Source organism: Moschus berezovskii, chromosome 26, assembly GCF_049115385.1.
Source record: "Moschus berezovskii isolate FMDL1 chromosome 26, NW_MosBer_1.0, whole genome shotgun sequence".
Lineage (NCBI taxonomy): Eukaryota > Metazoa > Chordata > Mammalia > Artiodactyla > Moschidae > Moschus > Moschus berezovskii.
Window position 1 is genome coordinate 46,140,004 of NC_142485.1, and position 20,685 is coordinate 46,160,688.

Here is a 20,685-nt window from a genome sequence, read left to right on the forward strand (position 1 = left end):
ATTTTAAAAAATTAACTATATGTATCCCTAAGACTATTTTATATTGCATGGTTATGTATGGATGTGAGAGTTGGACTGTGAAGAAATCTGATCTCCGAAGAATTGATGCTTTTGAACTGTGGTGCTGGAGAAGACTCTGGAAAGTCCCTTGGACTGCAAGGAGATCCAACCAGTCCATTCTAAAGGTGTTCATTGGAAGGACTGATGCTAAAGCTGAAACTCCAATACTTTGGCCACCTCATGCGACGAGTTGACTCACTGGAAAAGACTCTGTTGCTGGGAGGGTTTGGGGGCAGGAGGAGACGGGGATGACAGAGAACAAGATGGCTGGATGGCATCACCGACTCGATGGACATGAGTTTGAGTGAACTCCGGGAGTTGGTGATGGACAGGGAGGCCTGGCGTGATGTGATTCGTAGGGTCGCAAAGAGTCGGACATAACTGAGCGACTGAGCTGAACTGAAGACATTTAAAAGAGCAAAAAAATTAATTTTGAATTGATAATGAAAAACAGAATGGAGAGGTGAAAAGAATAACACATCAAATGCAAATATCAAGTTATTTCACAAAGGAACTTAAATTCAGATTTTGTATTTTTGAGTGTTCAGACGAATAGCAAAATTGCAATCACGTGTCTTCAGAACTAAATAAATATTGTATACACCAGAAATAAAAAGATTAAAGTTTTTTTTTTTTTTAATTTACAGATAGATTTAATAATGATGAAAAACACACTTCATCACACATTTAGAGCACCTGGTGTTATAGGTTTGGTTTTTATAGGAAATTGAAAAATAGAAAGTTGTAACATCCTGTTTTATAAATAAGAAAACAAGAGCTAATAAAAGTGAAAAAACACTACCTCTGATTGGATCATTCCCACAGATGAAATATTAAGATGTGGAAGCAAGAGACAACATATCCAAAGTGATGGAATTTGTACTCCCTGCGTTTTCTGACCTTCCAAACCTTTAAGGGCTATTCTTTGGGGTGTTCTCCATCATTTACATCATTATCTTAACTGGAAATAGTCTCATATTAATACCAACTAGGCTAACTAGGCTTGATCCATGGAGAAGGCAATGGCAACCCACTCCAGTACTCTTGCCTGGAAAATCCCATGGACAGAGGAGCCTGGTAGGCTGCAGGCCATGGGGTCGCCGAGAGTCGGACATGACTGAGCGACTTCACTTTCACTTTTCACTTTCATGCATTGGAGAAGGAAATGGCAACCCACTCCAGTGTTCTTGCCTGAAGAATCCCAGGGACGGGGGAGCCTGGTGGGCTTCTATCTATGGGGTCGCAGAGTCGGACACGACTGAAGTGACTTAGCAGCAGCAGCAGCAGGCTTGACCCAGCACTGCACAAACCCATGTATTTTTTCTTGGCAAACTTTTCCTGCTTGGGGATCTGTTACGTGTTCGTCACTCGCCCTAGGACTCTGGAACCTTTGGACTAAGGGCAGAAGCATTTCTTTGCTGGACTGTACTGCCCAAATTTATTTCTTTCTACTCCTCAGAGACACTAAATGCCTCCTCCTGGCAGTGATGGCTTGTGACCGCTGCGTGGCCATCGGTGACCCTCTGCACTATCCCCTGGTCATGACCCCAAAGGTGTGTCTCCAGCTGGCTGTGGGTTCCTGGGTCAGTGGAATCCCAGTGTAGACAGGGCAAACGTGCCGGATCTTCTCTCTGCGCAGAAGGAGATTCACCTCTTCTTCTGTGACATTTCCCCTATTCTGACGCTGGACTGCTGGGACACTTTTGCACACGAGCTCTCAGTCTATGCAGGAGCTCTATTGTTTGTTACTGTACGTTTTATGCTGATCCTTGCCTCTTGCAGCAAAATCATTTCCACCATTCTGAGGTTTCCAACAGCCAGAGGAAGAGCCAAAGCCTTCTCCACATGCTTTTCTCACCTGTTGGTTGTGCTTTTATTTTTTGGATCTGCTGCTATTACCTACTTAAGGCCCAAATCCAGACATTCTGCAGGAACTGACAGACTCCTCTCTCTGTTCTACACCATGGTGACTCCAATGTTCAATCAAGGATGTGATTGCAGTACTGAGAAAATTATTACTGAAAAAGAGTAATGTGATGAGTTTATTTTAAAATGCTTTAAATGCTGGCCACAGGGTTATCAGAGAAATTTTAAAAGAGGTCTACATTTTCCAGTTTAGAAGTTAACCACTTCTTTTTATACTATATTTTTCAGCTCAGTTCAGTTGCTCAGTCATGTCTGACTCTTTGCAACCCTATGGACCTCAGCACACCAGGCCTCCCTGTCCATCACCAATTCCTAGAGTTTGCTCAAACTCATGTCCATTGAGTCCATGATGCCATCCAGCCATCTCCTCTGTCATCCCCTTCTCCTCCACCCTTCAGTCTCCTCCCTCCCCGCCCCGCCCATCCCTCTGGGTCATCACCTGAGGCTGGGCTCCCTGTGCTGCACAGCAGCTTCCCACCAGCCAGCCATCTCACACCTGATTGTGTATGTATGCTGATGCTGCTTTCTCCATTCATCTCACACTCTCTCTCCCCCCGTGTAAGTCCATTCCCTACATCTGTGTGTCCATTCCTTTCCTACAAATAGGTTCATCGGTATCATTTTTTTAGATTCCATATGTATGTATTACTTAGTAAAGAAATTTTTACAAAATTGTGCAACACTGCTGTCCGAGGAGTTCGATCACTGGTTTTTAATCTTCTCTTTACCAGATGTAGAGCAAGTCATTTAGCTACTATTTTTTTCATTCTTCTAAAGAACAAAATTAAAATGAGTATGAAGCTTATTTAAAAGCACATGGCTAGCCATACCATCCCACCAGAAGTGTTGCTGTGTGAAATGAATAAAAGTGTTTTGTCACACAGGCTTGAATATGATTCTAAAGCAGAAAATACACATTCATGTTTCACAGTGTTTGGTGGTGGTAGATAGTACCTTTTTAGTAGCTTTTCAGCTGTTGCAGAAGCTCTTTTGTGGTAGGAAATGTTTCTCAGAAATGCAGGTTTTGGCATTTTAATGTGTGTGTTATGACTGAGCACTTCAGTGTTTAAACAGTGCTTTCCTCTGCTGTGTATGTATTCAACACCACTTCATCTGCTATATGAACTTCTGTGAATAGAATCAACTGTGACTACAGACATATCTCATTAGTACTTTGCAAGAATTTAATATACGCATGGTATCAATGCGAGAGCAGTTAAAGAGGTTATATTGTAAAGAAAAAAACTGCATGCTTCTGTAGGTATGGATTTCATAATTAAAAATCCTATAGCTAGATATTTGACAGCATTTTCGCACAAATACCTACTATTTAAAAAAAAGTTTCATTTTGTCATCTAGTTTGTTGCTACTCCTATATGATTTTAACATTAAAAAACGTTGTTGAACATGCAGGCTTTGCAGATTTTATTTACAATTTGACTTACAAAGAATATGACCGCATCATCATTATTTGAAATCATGATAAAACCAAAACCGGAAGAACTATTTGCACAGCTTATGATTCAGTTCAATTCAGTTCAGTCGCTCAGTTGTGTCCAACTCTTTGTGACCCCATGGACTGCAGCACGCCAGACTCCTCTGTCCATCACCAACCTCCAGAGCTTATTCAAACTCAGGTCCATCAAATCAGTGATGCCATCCAACCATCTCATCCTCTATCATCCTCGTCTCCTCCTGCCTTAAATCTTTCCTAGCATCAGGGTCTTTTCAAATGAATCAGCTCTTAGCATCAGGTGGCCAAAGTATTGGAGTTTCACCTTCAGCATCAGTTCTTCCAATGAATATTCAGGACTGATTTCCTTTAGGATTCACTGGTTGTATCTCCTTGCAGTCCAAGGGACTCTCAAGAGTCTTCTCCAACACCACAGGTCAAAAGCATCAATTGTTTGAGGCTCAGCTTTCTTTATAGTCTAACTCTCACATCCATACATGACCACTGGAAAAACCATAGCCTTGACTAGAAGGAACTTTGTTGGCAAAGTAATGTCTCTGCTTTTTAATATGGTGTCTAGGTTGGTCATAGCTTTTCATCCAAGGAGCAAGCATCTTTTAATTTCATGGCTGCAGTCACCATCTGCAGTGATTTTGGAGCCCCTCAAAATAAAGTCTGCTACTGTTTCTATTGTTTCCCCATCTATTTGCCATGAAGTGATGGGATTGGATGCAATGATCTTAGTTTTCTGAATGTTAAACTTTAAGCCAACTTTTTCACTCTCCTCTTTCATTTTCATCAAGAGGCCCTTCAGTTTTTCTTTGCTTTCTGCCATAAGAGTGGTGTCATCTGAGTATCTGAGGTTATTGATATTTCTCTCAGCAATCTTGATTCCAGCTTGTGCTTCATCCAGCCCAGCATTTCTCATGATGTACTCCGCATATAAATTAAATAAACATGGTAACAATATATAGGCTTGACATGTCCCTTTCCCAATTTGGAACCAGTCTGTTGTTCCATGCCCAGGTCTAACTGTTGCTTTTTGTCCTGGATAAATTTCTCGGGAGGCAGGTCAGGTTTTCTGGTATTCCCAACTCTTTAAGAATGTTCCACAGTGTGTTTTGATCTACACAGTCAAAGGCTTTGGTGTAGTCAATAAAGCAGAAGTTGATTTTTTCTGGAACTCTCTTGCTTTTTCAATGATCCAACTTTTACCAATTTTATCTCTGGTTCCTCTGCCTTTTCTAAATCCAGTTTTGAACATCTGGAAGCTTATGGCTCATGTACTCCTGAAGCCTGGCTTGGAGAATGTTGACAATTACTTTGCTAGCATGTTAGATGAGTGCACTTGTATGGTAATTTGAACAATTTTTGGCATTGCCTTTCTTTGGGATTGGAATGAAAACTGATCTTTTTCAGTCCTGTGGCCACTGATGAGTTTTCCAAATTTGCTGGTGTATTGAGTGCAGCACTTTCACAGCATCATCTTTTAGCATTTGAGATAGCTCAACTGGAATTCCATCACCTCCACTAGCTTTGTTCGTAGTGATGCTTCCTAAGGCCCATTTGACTTCGCATTCCAGGATGTCTGGTTCTAGGTGAGTGATCACACCATCGTGGTTATCTGGGTCATGAAGATCTTTTTTGTTTAGTTCTTCTGTGTATTCTCGCCACCTTTTCTTGATATGCTCTGCTTCTAATTAACAATACCTATATTGGTACTGACCTATAGTTATGTTTCAATCTATCTTTCCTTTGAATGTTCAACCAATCATGATAATAAGTTCCTATGACTAAAATTTTATCATTAAGATTAAATAGTTAATATTTATAAATAGCCTTTCAGGAAGAATGGGTTGTTCTCTAGTCTGGAAAGAATCACTTTCTGGTATTTGAAATATACAACAATTTTAAGAGTATTGTGCATGTATCATTCAAACAACAGTGACATACAAACATGTTTTGTTTTAACATTAAATTTTACTGTCATCCTCTGTGTGTCCCTGTCTGCAAACTGTATCAATTAGGTGTATGAGAGTGTCTGTGACAAAACAGTGACTCAGGAACGACAAAGACCTCCTGCCAGCTGCCACCTGAGATTATTTCTCAACCCATAGGCTGACCATGGCAATCTAGTTGTCAAAGGTAATTGATTGTTAAATGAGGATAAAAGGTTCAGGGGAATGGCCATGTATAATACCACAGAGATGTTTTCATTAATTGATAGAATTTAAAAACATATTCTATAATATTTTAAATTTGCATGCAAATTAAAATGCATGCACTTTTCTGTTGTAAACTTTTTGAGAAGTCTGACAAATCCAGGGTTATGTTACCAAAAACATGGTCAAAATACATAATATTTTGTAAATATTAGCTTGATAAATCTCCAAAATTCTCATTTTTTGTTTCTCTAGTTAATACCCCACCAATTTACTACCAACATGGGGTCACAGAGAGTCGGACACGACTGAGCGACTGAACTGAACTGAACTGACCAGTCCTCTGTCCATATGCCTTTTTGAAAATGTCATATAAATGGAATCATAAAGCCTTTTAAGTCTGAATTTTCACTTTGCATAGAGCATTTAGCATATTGCTGCCTGCATCAATATATTTGTTTATTTATATTTCTCTGTAGTGTCTCACACTATGTAATATACCAGAGTTTGTTTACTCATTCCTTGGGTGAAGAACACGTGGCTGTTTCCAGAATTTCACTGTTATAGCTGCCCTGAATGTTTGGTAATAGATTTTTGTGTAAATACAAGTTTCCATTTCTCTATAAAGTGGGACTTCTGGATAAATGTATTTTGTAAGTGTGCAATTAACTTTATAATAAACCACCAACCTTCAGAGAAGCTGTCTCAATTTTCCATTCCTACGAGAAATGCACAGAAGTTCACTTGTTCTAAATCATCACCAGCATTAAATATTATCTGTGCATTGTTTTTTGTTGTTGTTTTGTTTTTATTAGATTTTTTTCAACTATAATGTGTCTAGTGATACTTCATTTTTTAATTTTGATTTTCCTAATCAAACTCAGTAATTTCACACTGAGTTTTTCATGGTGTAATTTGTCATCTCTATATCTTCTTTGATGAATTATCTGTTCAAATTGTTTTCTAACATTTTACTTGTGCTGTTGATTTCTTTATTATGGAGTTTTAAGATTTTTATATATTTATATGTAAATATAAAAAATATATATGCAGTGTATATGTATTCATATATGTTTATATTCACTGACAAGCTTCCTTGGAAGCTCAGTGGTAAAGAATCCACCTGCCAAGCAGGATATAAGGGTTCAATCCTCGGGTTGGGAAGATCCCCTGGAGAAGGAAATGGCCATCCACTCCAGTATTCTTGCCTGGGAAATCCCATGGACAAAGGAGCCTGGTGGGCTATAGTCCATGAGGTTGCAAATGAGGTTGCAAAAGAGTCAGACATGACTTAGGGACTAAACAACAACAACAATATTCATTAACAGATTACAAAATGAAAGAAAGCCATTATCCAAAAATTTTACTGGCAGGAATTAAGCTGATAGAACTGCTCAGCTGCACATGTATGCTATGTTTCATGAAAAGAGACTTGTAACATGGAGTCTGACTCCATATTTGATGTTTGACTGCGGACAGCTTTTAAAGCACAGAGTTAAAACAGTTGAAACGGCCCAGTGTAAAATAAAATGGGATCCTCTAAGACTTAAACTCATTATACAAGAACCATTTGAAAGAGAAGGGGAATTTTTTTTTTTTTTAAAGTAATTGGGGCCAGAAAGCTCCTTCCTCTTCTCGCCCTCCCCTTCCTTCTGTATCTGCACCAGCCTCCGCAGCCCGACCCTGGGGAGCAGACTCTCCGTGCAGCTTGCGGAGTCAAGGCCTCGGCGAGCCTGCGCAGACCTGTCCGCCCTCAGGCTCCCTGTACACCCCCTCCTGGGGGCTGGCCTTGCACAGCTCCAGCTTCAGGCTGGGGATCATCTGGGAGAGAATGGCCATAAGCTGGATCCTCCTGTAGTCGGAGATGATGTGGGCCCTAGCAGTCCTGGCCTCCCAAGGAAGGCAGAAGGACCATTGCTTTGCCTCTGCTCAGGCCGTCTGGGCTCAGAGAGTATAGGCTGGTCCAGAGGCCGTCTTTCCAGTCCCAGGGAACAATCTGCAGGGAATAGGGACAAAGGACTCATCCCCCCACCCACACATCCACCCACCCATCCACCCACCCATCCACCCACCCTGCAGCGAGGAGCCGCACGATGCCCTGGGGCCCTTGGTTTGTGTCCCTGCTTTGTCTTCCACCTTCATCCATCCCCTTTCTCCAGATCAAGTTGATTCAGGAAGTGGGGGGCGGGGATTAGCTCCAAACATTTCTCCATTTTACAACCCAGTTAGGCCGGTCCATAAAGTGAAAATAATGAATGAGACCATATGATCACAACCTTAATGCCATAGCCCCAGTTATGAAGGCTCCATAGGCAATAACAGTGAAATTACCAACTTTATTTCATTAGCAAGTATCAAGTGTTTTGCAGCCATGGATTTAGCTAATATACTCTGTTCGGTGCCTATTTTGACTGCCTCTCAGAGTAAGTTTGCTTTCACCTCTAAAGGGACACAAGATACTTTACTTGACTACTCATAGGGTATCTCAGTAGCTCGGCCATCTCAAACAATTTTTTCAAGATATTAACTGCATTCAACTCCTTCTGGAAAAATGGATATGACATTGTGTATAAATGGATTCAGGCTTCTCTAGTGACTCGGCAGTAAAGAGTCTGCCTGCTGAGCTGCAGGAGATGCCGGTTCAGTCCCTGGGTCAGGAAGATCCCCTGGGAGAGAGTATAGCAATCCACTCCAGTGTTCTTTCCTACAGCGTCCCATAGACAGAGGAATCTGGTGAGCTGCAGTCCAGAAGGTCACAAAGAGTCAGACAGGACTGAAGCAACTTAGGACTCATGCACATAAAGGGATTAATTTGACAGATTCATTTAGGACCAAGGGAGGAGGTCATCTGGAGAAGGTGACATCTGGTTGACTGGCAAACTGGACCTGGGTGCTCCTCAACCTCTCCTTTGTCTTTAGAATGTACATTCTGTCCAGCATTCCTAAAGTGAGAGATATTGTCAAAGTCACAAGAGGTCTTGAGAGAGCAACTTGCTGTTGAGACCACCTGGATAGTGTACATGCTTGAAGTTTGTTAAGACCTCTATATAAATATTTGAATTTCTGACTGGTGGGTATTGAGATCCACTTGTCTCACAGCTTCCCATGAAAAGCCCTATATGTGAGACTATAAGCCATAGTTTGATGCTGATTCTAGAAAGAGTTCAACTTTAATTCAATTGTATTTTACTGACCTGCTGTAAAATTAATTCTACCTATTGGAGTATAAGAGCTTCCCCAGTGGTTGAGTGATAAAGAATTTGCCTACAGTGCAGGAGACCCAGATTTGATCACTGAGTCAGGAAGATCCCCTAGAGGAGGAAATGGCAACCCATTCCAGTATTCTTGCCTAGAGAATTCTATGGAAAGAGGAGCCTGGTGGGATACAGTTCATGGGGTTGCAAAGAGTCAGACATGACTTAGAGACTAAACAACAAGAATATTTGGGTATTGACACCAAGGATGAGAAGAATCAGGAATTTTTGTTTGATGATAGCTTACTAGAACCTGAGAGTCACAGCTTTCAGCACAGAGAGGAGTGTTATCACTTTACCAAGTAGTGGGAGAATTTCTTAAAAGAAAATTTAAATTTCTGAAAGAAAATATATATACACAGTGAGAAACAGAGTACTAACATACTTGGAAATCTCAACTACACAAAAATCTCTATGAACACTGAGAGTTTATTTTTCAGGACTGACTTAGAGGCATACTAACTAGTTTAGATAGTTGTCTCTGGTGCCATCTATTGTCTGAAAGATGGAAGAATTCTAGGTTCTATGCTACATGGAAAACACTTTTTTAAGCTCATTCCTCTCAAGCAGTGCCAATGTGAAAGAGTATTTGCTAGGAAAGTCTGTTTTCTTAAGGCTGGTTCATGGAGAGCATTTAAATATTTGAGTGGAAGGAGCATATATTTCCGGAGAAGGCACTGGCAGGCCACTCCAGTACTCTTGCCTAGAAAATCCAATGGATGGAGGAGCCTGGTAGGCTGCAGTCCGTGGGGTCGCTAAGGGTCGGACACGACTGAGCGAGTTCACTTCCACTTTTCACTTTCACACATTGGAGAAGGAAATGGCAACCAACTCCAGTGTTCTTGCCTGGAGAATCCCAGGGACGGGGGAGCCTGGTGGGCTTCCGTCTATGGGGTCACACAGAGTCGGACACGACTGAAGTGACTTAGCAGCAGCCGCATATATTTCAAGTTGACTCACTGGAAAAGACTCTGATGCTGGCAGGGATTGGGGGCAGAAGGAGAAGGGGACGACAGAGGATGAGATGGCTGGATGGTATCACCGACTCGATAGACATGAGTTTGAGTGAACTCCGGGAGTTGGTGATGGACAGGGAGGCCTGGCGTGCTGTGATTCGTGGGGTCGCAAAGAGTCGGACATGACTGACTGACTGAACTGAACTGAACTGAGCATATATTTTCCTGATGACCTCCTTTACCACATTAGTTGCAAGTTCCAAACCAAATATCCTTAATTCAAACCCTTTTGACCTTGTCACTTTTCAGCCAATTCTTTGCTTTTAAAAATTCAATGTATCAATAAATCCATTCAATTAGTTGCTAATTTATATGCATTTTTCAATTCTAATTTATTTTCTAAGGTTTCCAATCATTTGCTGAATGTCTCCCAACTTTTGTCATTTTCATTGTTTTTGGACAATTTTCTTTAGGATGTTTTTAGAATTATTTTAAAATTCTTGTTTGCCAACTCCAATTTTGGTTCAATGTGTGTTTGCTTTTGGCATTTTCTCTCTTTTATGGGCATGAAATCTTTCCTGTTATCATGCTTAGTAATTTGTTTATTACATGCCATATAGACTACAAATATCTTCTACAGGATTTCTCAAATCAATCAATGAAGCTTCAATTATTTTTCTGATGCTATTAAGAGCGATAAGCTTCATTCAATAGAAAACTGATCTTTAGGTTTTGGCAACAAGTACTGTAACTGGAAAAGGTCAGTCTTCATTCCAATCCCAAAGAAAGGCAATGCCAAAGAATGCTCAAACTACCGCACAATTGCACTCATCTCACATGCTAGTAAAGTCATGCTCAAAATTCTCCAAGCCAGGCTTCAGCAATATGTGAACCATGAACTCCCAGATGTTCAAGCAGGTTTTAGAAAAGGCAGAGGCACCAGAGATCAAATTGCCAACATCCACTGGATCATGGAGAAAGCAAGACCGTTCCAGAAAAACATCTATTTTTGCTTCATTGACTATGACAAATCCTTTGACTGTGTGGATCACAATAAACTGTGGAAAATTCTGAAAGAGATGGGAATACCAGACCACCTGACCTGCCTCTTGAGAAACCTGTATGCAGGTCAGGAAGTAACAGTTAGAACTGGACATGGAACAACACACTGGTTCCAAATAGGAAAAGGAGAACGTTAAGGTTGTATACTGTCACCCTGCTTATTTAACTTTTATGCAGAGTACATCATGAGGTACGCTGGACTGGAAGAAGCACAAGCTGGAATCAAGATTGCTGGGAGAAATATCAATCACCTCAGATATGCAGATGACACCACCCTTATGGCAGAAAGTGAAGAGGAACTCAGAAGCCTCTTGATGAAAGTGAAAGAGGAGAGTGAAAAGGTTGGCTTGAAGCTCAGCATTCAGAAAACAAAGATCATGTCATCTGGTCCCATCACTTCATGGGAAATAGATGGGGAAACAGTGGAAACAGTGACAGACTTTATTTTTTTGGGCTCCAAAATCACTGCAGATGCTGATTGCAGCCATGAAATTAAAAGACACTTACTCCTTGGAAGGCAAGTTATGACCAGCCTAGATAGCATATTAAAAAGCAGAGACATTACTTTGCCAACCAAGGTCCGTCTAGTCAAGGCTATGGTTTTTCCAGTGGTCATGTATGGATGTGAGAGTTGGACTGTGAAGAAAGCTGATCGCCGAAGAATTTATGCTTTTAAACTGTGGTGTTGGAGAATGGTCTTGAGAGTCCCTTGGACTGCAAGGAGATCCAACCTGTCCATTCTAAAGGAGATCAATCCTGGGTGTTCATTGGAAGGACTGATGCTAAAGCTGAAACTCCGATACATTGGCCACCTCATGCGACGAGTTGACTCACTGGAAAAGACTCTGATGCTGGGAGGGATTGGGGACGGGAGGAGAAGGGGACGGCAGAGAGTGAGATGGCTGGATGGTATCACCGACTCGATGGACATGAGTTTGGGTGAACTCTGGGAGTTGCTGATGGACAGGGAGGCCTGGCGTGCTGTGATTCATGGGGTTGCAGAGAGTCGGACACGACTGAGCGACTGAACTGAACTCACTGACAGACTGTATCTCCATTTCACCCCTCTGACTAGGGCATAGCGATCTAGGACTTTCACATAAGTACAGAACGAAAGTAATATAGAATTGTCTACTCTTGTATTTCAGAGGTATTAGATATATTTTTAACCCCCAACTACAAGCAATTTAAAATTTGGCAAATGCTGTGAAGGGAAGACTGGTCTGTGTTTGTAGCCATGCAAATTTCCAGTTTGGGTACTCTGCTGCTGCTGCTGCTGCTAAGGCGCTTCAGTCGTGTCCAGCTCTGTTCGACTCCATATATGGCAGCCCACCAGGCTCCCCCGTCCCTAGGATTCTCCAGGCAAGAACACTGGAGTGGGTTGCCATTTCCTTCTCCAATGCATGAAAGTGAAAAGTGAAAGTGAAGCCGCTCTCTTGTGTCCAGGTCTTAGCGACGCCATGGATTGCAGCCTACCAGGCTCCTCCATCCATGGAAGGTTCCAGGCAAGAGTACTGGAGTGGGGTGCCATTGTCTTCGCTGTTGGGTACTCTAGTACTGTGTAATTACTAAAAGTTCTGCAAGTTTTTCTGAGAGCAGCTGAAATATCATTGTTTTAGTGAAACTGTCATACAAAACGCACATAAGAACAATCAAGTTGAAGATGAAAAACTATTTCCTGACTGGGATGGTTTTTGCCTCCTTTTGATGCTCTCAGGCATAAGACTCTTATTTAAAAGTCCTTCTGGGACTTTCCTGGTGGACCAGTGGTTTAGAGTCCACCTGCCACTACAGAGGACGTGGGTTCAATCCCTGGTCCAGAAAGATAACCACAAGCCACATTCCATCTAAACCGTGCACTGCAACTTTTGAGCCTGTGATATTAGAGCCCATGGTCTGCAACAGAATGTAGCCCCAGTGTCTGCAACTAGAGAACGCCCATGCACAGCAAGGAAGACCCTGCACAGCCAAAAGTAAATAGATAGATAGATAACTTTAAGCAATAAAATACTTTCATCTTCTCAGAAAGCACCTATGATAACAGGTTCTATAGTAGCCTCCGTTGGTCTCATCCTTCAGTGCAACAAAAAATTATTACATTTCAGAGCTGAAGATATCAAGTAACATTTTTAGGAACTTCCATGTGGTTTTTGAAATAATTTAAATTAAAGCTATATGTTAAAATATATGAACTATTTAAAAGAAACTCTACAGTATTAGAGTGTAGGAATCTCGTGGGATTTCAAGTGTCAGAAAAAAAAAAACCACAATATTACTGAGAGCAAAAATTGCCTCTCGAAACTAACAGAATTGCTATCATGAAGTTGTTTCAAAATAATAATTCACAATAACCTACTAATTATCCCCTAGGAGTCTCTTGGAAATGAACATGCTTGGAATCTTCAGTTATTAGGCCCTGGTGATGGACATGGAAGCCTGCCGTGCTGTGATTCATGGGGTTGCAAAGAGTCGGACACGACTGAGCGACTGAACTGAACTGAATGACTTGAGAATGTATATAAAAGTCCTTGGTTCTATTGGTGAAATTATTCATCTAGGTAATAGGAAAATGTCTCCTTCTTTGGTAAGTAGCTCCTGTGTTTACCAGATTGACTTTATTGATGCAAAAATAGACTTTTATGGACCTGAGACCACGGACATGTGTCAAAATAGTTACAAAGTCATATGTATTAGCATATTACCCACAAATAAATCTACCTGTGTCATTCTTCTATAGCTTCTACAGGGATCTGAAACACTCACCTCGTTTAAATAAGCTTTTTTGTTAACAGAAAAGAACTGAAACATGATTGGCTACCTGATACTTTCAATTAATTTATTTTCTGTTCTAACATTGTTTTGCTATATATTTATGAAAAATTTAGTGAATCGCTTCAGTTTGATTTAAACTTTTCATTCATTCCCATTGAAAGCAAGAATCCAAGATTCACTCTCATCTCCAACTTTTCCCCTCATGTTCTCTTCTCATGTTTCCCTACATGGATGGTGGTGGTGGTGGCAGAGGTGATTTAGTTACTAAGTCGTGTTCAACTCTTTGCAACCCCATGGACTGTGGCCCCGCCCAGCTGCTCTGTCCATTGGATTTCCCAGGTAAGAATACTAGAATGGGTTGCCATTTCTTTCACCAGGGAATCTTCCTGACCAGGGATCAAACCCAGGTCTCCTGAATTGTAGGCATTCTCCTGCATTGTAGGCAGATTATTTAAGGTCTGAGCCACCAGGGAAATCTTTCTTAGGCTATTGGAAGGATGCTTTCTGTGAGTCCCTGAGGGTAATGGACTATGTTTTTAGGAAATAGCTGAGTCATTCTGCCTGGCCTTCAGCAAGTCTGCACCACAGCCTGTCTCATGGAGGTCACACTGTTAATTCTCTAACCACCTTCATGGTTGTCCTTGTGAGCTTTGACTTTATACATATCTGGATTTGAATTATACCTGTCAACTCCTTGTGGAGTGACTCGGAACATTAAGCTTCAATGTTCCCATGCAACATATGGAATCAGTAATGAGAATCTAGCTTACACGGCCAATCTGTCTTGAAGTTTTGGAGGCAGGAGCCCGGGCTCCAGTGCTGTCTTCATCACGTCTTAGCTCTTCAGCTCTCTCTACGTTAGCTCCCTCAACTGTAAGAGGAAGACGACTGTGACAGCAACTGCTGCGAAACTGTGTTACAGTACTTTTGTGTGACAAGTAACTAAATTATATGTAAAGTGCTCAGAATATTGCATTTCACACCGCAATCATTATATAAATGATAACTATTATTTAAAAAATCTAGTGACATAGTTCTAATTATTAGCTAGGGGGAAGTGAGAGCAGTGGGGTTGTTTCTGTTGTGGTTTAGTCATTAAGTTGTGTCCAACTCTTTGTGACCCCATGGACTGTAGCCCGTCAGGCTTCTCTGTCCATGAGGTTCTCCAGGCAAGGATACTGGAGTGGGTTCCCATTTCCTTCTCCAGAAGATCTTCCCAGATCAGGGACTGAACCCACATCTCCTGCATTGGCAAATGGATCCTTTACTGCTGAGCAGAGAGAAGTGGAGTAATTGAAACTAATCTTCACTCTTTACCTATTATGTGCCAGTCTATCTAAAGTGAGACAGCACAGAAATATAGACAGATAGTTTTCCTAATTTAACCTGGCAGAGAAACCATGTGAAATATTGTTGTCATCATTATAGTAAAATTTAAAATATATATAATGTTATATATAATAATATGCACATAGTATATGTATTAAGTGTAGCAGGTTCTCTCTCTCTCTACACACACACACACACAAATGATTGTGCAAGGTCATGCAGTCTATGTGGCTAATATGAGATTCTAACCAAATGCTTATTAACTCTCAATTTAGGTCTTATCATTTCTGAACACTCTGATTACCTTGCAAACAAGCAAAATAAGAATAAATTAATTACTATCCTAACAAGGTACTGTCAGACCTCTCCACCATCACCCGTCCGTCTTGGGTAGCCCCACATGGCATGGCTCAGCCTCATTGAGTCAGACAGGCCTGCGGTCCATGTGATCAGATCAACTAGTTTTCTGTGATTATGATTTCAGTGTGTCTGCCCTCTAATGCCCCCTCCTAATACCTACCATCTTATTTGGGTTTCACTTACATTGTTTGTGGAGTATCTCTTCACAGCTGCTCCAGCAAAGTGCAGCCACTGTACCTTACCTTGGATGAGGGGTATCTCCTCATGGTGGAGAGGTCTGACATAGTGTGGTCCACTGGAGAAGGGAATGGCAAACCATTTCAGTATACTTCCCTTGAGAACCCCATGAAGAGTATCAAAAGGCAAAATGATAGGATACTGAATGAGGAATTCCCTAGGTCGGGAGTTGTCCAGTATGCTACTGGAGATCATCAGAGAAATAACTCCAGAAAGAATGAAGGGATGGAGCCAAAGCGAAACAAATACCCAGTTGTGCATGTGACTGATGCTCAAAGCAAGGTCGGATGCTGTAAAGAGCAATATTGCATAGGAACCTGGAATGTTAGGTACATGAATAAAGGCAAATTGGAAGTGGTCAAACAGGAGATGGCAAGAGTGAACGTTGACATTCTAGGAATCAGTGAATTAAAATGGACTGGAATGGGTGAATTTCACTCAGATGACCATTATATCTACTACTATGGGCAGGAATCCCTTAGAAGAAATGGAGTAGCCATCATGGTCAACAAAAGAGTCCGAAATGCAGTACTTGGATGCAATCTTAAAAACGACAGAATGATTTCTGTTCGTTTCCAAGGCAAACTACTCAATATTACAGTAATCCAAGTCTATGCCCCAACCAGTAATGCTGAAGAAGCTGAAGTTGAACAGTTCTGTGAAGACTTACAAGACCTTTTAGAACTAACACCCAAAAAAGATGTCCTTTTCATTATAGGGGACTGGAATACAAAAGTAGGAAGTCAAGAAACACCTGGAGTAACAGGCAAATTTGGCCTTGGAGGACGAAATGAAGCAGGGCAAAGGTTAATAGAGTTTGGACAAGAGAACGCACTGGTCATAGCAAACACCCTCTTCCAACAACACAAGAGAAGACTCTACACATGGACATCACCAGATGGTCAACACCGAAATAAGATTGATTATATTCTTTGCAGCCAAAGATAGAGAAGCTCTATACAGACAGCAAAAACAAGACCAGAAGCTGACTGTGGCTCAGATCATGAACTTCTTATTGCAAAATTCAGACTTAAATTGAAGAAAGTAGGGAAAACCACTAGACCATTCAGATATGACCTAAATCAAATCCCTTATGATTATACAGTGGAAGTATGAAATAGATTTAAGGGTCTAGATCTGATAGATAGAGTGGCTGATGAACTCTGGACGGAGGTTCTTGACATTGTACAGGAGACAGGGACCAAGAACATCCCCATGGAAAAGAAGTGCAAAAAAACAAAATGGCTGACTGAGGAGACCTTACAAATAGCTGTGAAGAGAAGAGAAGTGAAAAGCAAAGGAGAAAAGGAAAGATATAAGCATTAGAATGCAGAGTTCCAAAGAATAACAAGGAGAGATAAGAATGCCTTCCTCAGCGATCAATGCAAAGAAATATAGAGGAAAACAACAGAATAGGAAAAACAAGAGATCATTTCAAGAAAATTAGAGATATCAAGGGAACATTTCATGCAAAGATGGGATCGATAAAGGACAGAAATGGTATGGACCTAACAGAAGCAGAAGATATTAAGAGGTGGCAAGAATACACAGAAGTACTGTACAAAAAAGATCTTCATGACGAAGATAATCACGATGGTGTAATCACTCACCTGGAACCAGACATCTTGGAATGTGAAGTCAAGTGGGCATTAGAAAGCGTCATGATGAACAAAGCTAGTGGAGGTGATGGAATTCCATTTGAGCTATTTCAAATCCTGAAAGATGATGCTGTGAAAGTGCTGCACTCAATATGCCAGCAAATTTGGAAAACTCAGCAATGGCCACAGGACTGGAAAAGGTCAGTCTTCATTCCAATCCCAAAGAAAGGGAATGCCAAAGAATGCTCAAACTACCGCACAACTGCACTCATCTCCCACGCTATTAAAGACATGCTCAAAATTCTCCAAGCCAGGCTTCAGCAATATGTGAACCGTGAACTCCCAGATGTTCAAGCAGGTTTTAGAAAAGCCAGAGGAACCAGAGATGAAATTGCCAACACCCGCTGGATCATGGAGAAAGCAAAAGACTTCCAGAAAAACATCTATTTCTGCTTCATTGACTATGCCAAAGCCTTTGACTGTGTGGATCACAATAAACTGTGGAACATTCTGAAAGAGATGGGAATACCAGACTACCTGACCTGCCTCTTGAGAAACCTGTATGCAGGTCAGGAAGCAACAGTTAGAACTGGACATGGAAAAACACACTGGTTCCAAATAGGAATAGGAGTACGTCAAGGTTGCATATTGTCACCCTGCTTATTTAACTTCTATGCAGAGTACATCATGAGGAATGCTGGGCTGGAAGAAGCACAAGCTGGAATCAAGATTGCTGGGAGAAATATCAATCACCTCAGATATGCAGATGACACCACCCTCATGGCAGAAAGTGAAGAGGAGCTCAAAGGCCTCTTGATGAAAGTGAAAGAGAAGAGTGAAAAGGCTGGCTTGAAGCTCAACATTCAGAAAACGAAGATCATGTCATCTGGTCCCATCACTTCATGGGAAATAGATGGGGAAACAGTGGAAACAGTGAGAGACTTTATTTTTTGGGGCTCCAAAATCACTGCAGATGCTGATTGCAGCCATGAAATTAAAAGATGCTTACTCCTTGGAAGAAAGTTATGACCAGCCTAAATAACATGTTAAAAAGCAGAGACATTACTTTGCCAACCAAGGTCCGTCTAGTCAAGGCTATGGTTTTTCCCGTGGTCATGTATGGATGTGAGTGTTGGGCTGTGAAGAAAGCTGATCGCCGAAGAATTGATGCTTTTGAACTGTGGTTCTGGAGAAGACTCTTGAGAGTCCCTTGGACTGCAAGGAGATCCAACCAGTCCATTCTAAAGGAAATCAATCCTGGGTGTTCATTGGAAAGACTGATACTAAAGCTGAAACTCCAATACTTTGGCCACCTCATGCGATGAGTTGACTCACTGGAAAAGAGTCTGATGCTGGGAGGGATTCGGGGTAGGAGGAGACGGGGACGACCGAGACTGAGATGGCTGGATGGCATCACCAACTCGATGGACATGAGTTTGAGTGAACTCCGGGAGTTGGTGATGGACAGGGAGGCCTGGCGTGCTGTGGTTCATGGGTTCGCAGAGAGTCAGACACGACTGAGTTACTGAACTGAACTGAACACGGTACTACATCTCATTCACACTCTTTGAGGTAATAACATAAGACAGCATCCAAACCCTTTTAATTCTCTTAAGACTTTTCTGTGCCTATGTTACAGCATACTTTTAATGATTAGATGATATTACAACAATGAAGGTCTTAGCCCTGTAGTGTCTCAATCATTTTATATAAGTGAGAGAATGACCCCAACCTTTTGTTCTAGCTGACTCTGGCAGTAGTAACAAAGATCATTGGAGGTTTCACTTGCTTGTTTTATAGATTTCCAAGTCATCCTTCAGCTTGACTCCTAACCACTGCATCTGAATGCAGAGTTCCAAAGAATAGCAACGAGAGATAAGAAAGCCTTCCTCAGTGATCAATGCAAAGAAATAGAGGAAAACAACAGAATAGGAAAAACAAGATATCTCTTCAAGAAAATTAGAGATATCAAGGGAACATTTCATGCAAAGATGGGCTCGATAAAGGACAGAAATGGTATAGACCTAACAGAGCAGAAGATATTCAGAAGAGGTGAAAAGAATACACAGAAGGACTGTACAAAAAAGATCTTCACGACCAAGATAATCATGATGGCGTGATCACTCACCTAGAGCCACACATCTTGGAATGTGAAGTCAAGTGGGCCTTAGAGAGCATCACTACGAACAAAGCTAGTGGAGGTGATGGAATTACAATTGAGCTATTTCAAATCGTGAAAGATGATGCTGTGAAAGTGCTGCACTCAATATGCCAGCAAATTTGGAAAACTCAGCAGTGGCTACAGGACTGGAAAAGGTCAGTCTTCATTCCAATACCAAATAGGGGCAATGACAAAGAATGATCAAACTACCGCACAATTGCGCTCATCTCACGTGCTAGTAAAGTCATGCTCAAAATTCTCCAAGCCAGGCTTCAGCGATATGTGAACTGTGAACTTCCAGATGTTCAAGCAGGTTTTAGAAAAGGCAGAGGAACCAGAGATCAAATTGCCAACATCCACTGGATCATGGAGAAAGCAAAAGACTTCCAGAAAAACATCTATTTCTGCTTCATTGACTATGCCAAAACCTTTGACTGTGTGGATCACAATAAACTGTGGAACATTCTGAAAGAGATGAGAATACCAGACTACCTGACCTGCCTCTTGAGAAACCTGTATGCAGGTCAGGAAGCAACAGTTAGAACTGGACATGGAACAACACACTGGTTCCAAATAGGAAACGGAGTACATCAAGGTTGTATATTGTCACCCTGCTTATTTAACTTCTATGCAGTGTACATCATGAGGAATGCTGGGCTGGAAGACGCACAAGCTGGAATCAAGATTGCTCCCACAAGCTGGGAGAACTATCAGTCATCTCAGATATGCAGATGACACCACTCTTATGGCAGAAAGTGAAGAGGAACTAAAAAGCCTCTTGATGAAAGTGAAAAAGGAGAGTGAAAATGTTGGCTTGAAGCTCAACATTCAGAAAACAAAGATCATGGCATCTGGTCCCATCACTTCATGGGAAATAGATGGGAAAACAGTGGAAACAGTGTCAGACTTTATATTTTGGTCTCCAAAATCACTGCAGATGCTGATTGCAGCTGTGAAATTAAAAGACGCTTACTCCTTGGAAGGAAAGTTATGACCAACCTAGATAGCATATTAAAAAGCAGAGACATTACTTTGCCAACAAAGATCCATCTAGTCAAGGCTATGGTTTTTCCAGTGGTCATGTATGGATGTGAGAGTTGGACTGTGAAGAAAGGTGATCGCCGAAGAATTGATACATTTGAACTCTGGTGCTGGAGAAGACTCTTGAGAGTCCCTTGGACTGCAAGGAGATCCAACCAGTCCATTCTAAAGGAGATCAATCCTGGGTGTTCATTGGAAGGACTGATGCTAAAGCCGAAACTCCAATACTTTGGCCACCTCATGCGACGAGTTGACTCACTGGAAAAGACTCTGATGCTGGGAGGGATTAGGGACGGGAGGAGACGGGAATGACA

At 41.5% G+C, this 20,685-nt stretch overlaps 1 pseudogene; it reads left to right on the forward strand.

The window, feature by feature from the left end:
* Nucleotides 1-885: 885 nt before the first annotated feature.
* LOC129557395 (olfactory receptor 10AG1-like) lies at nucleotides 886-7,459 on the forward strand (annotated as a pseudogene).
* Nucleotides 7,460-20,685: the final 13,226 nt, after the last annotated feature.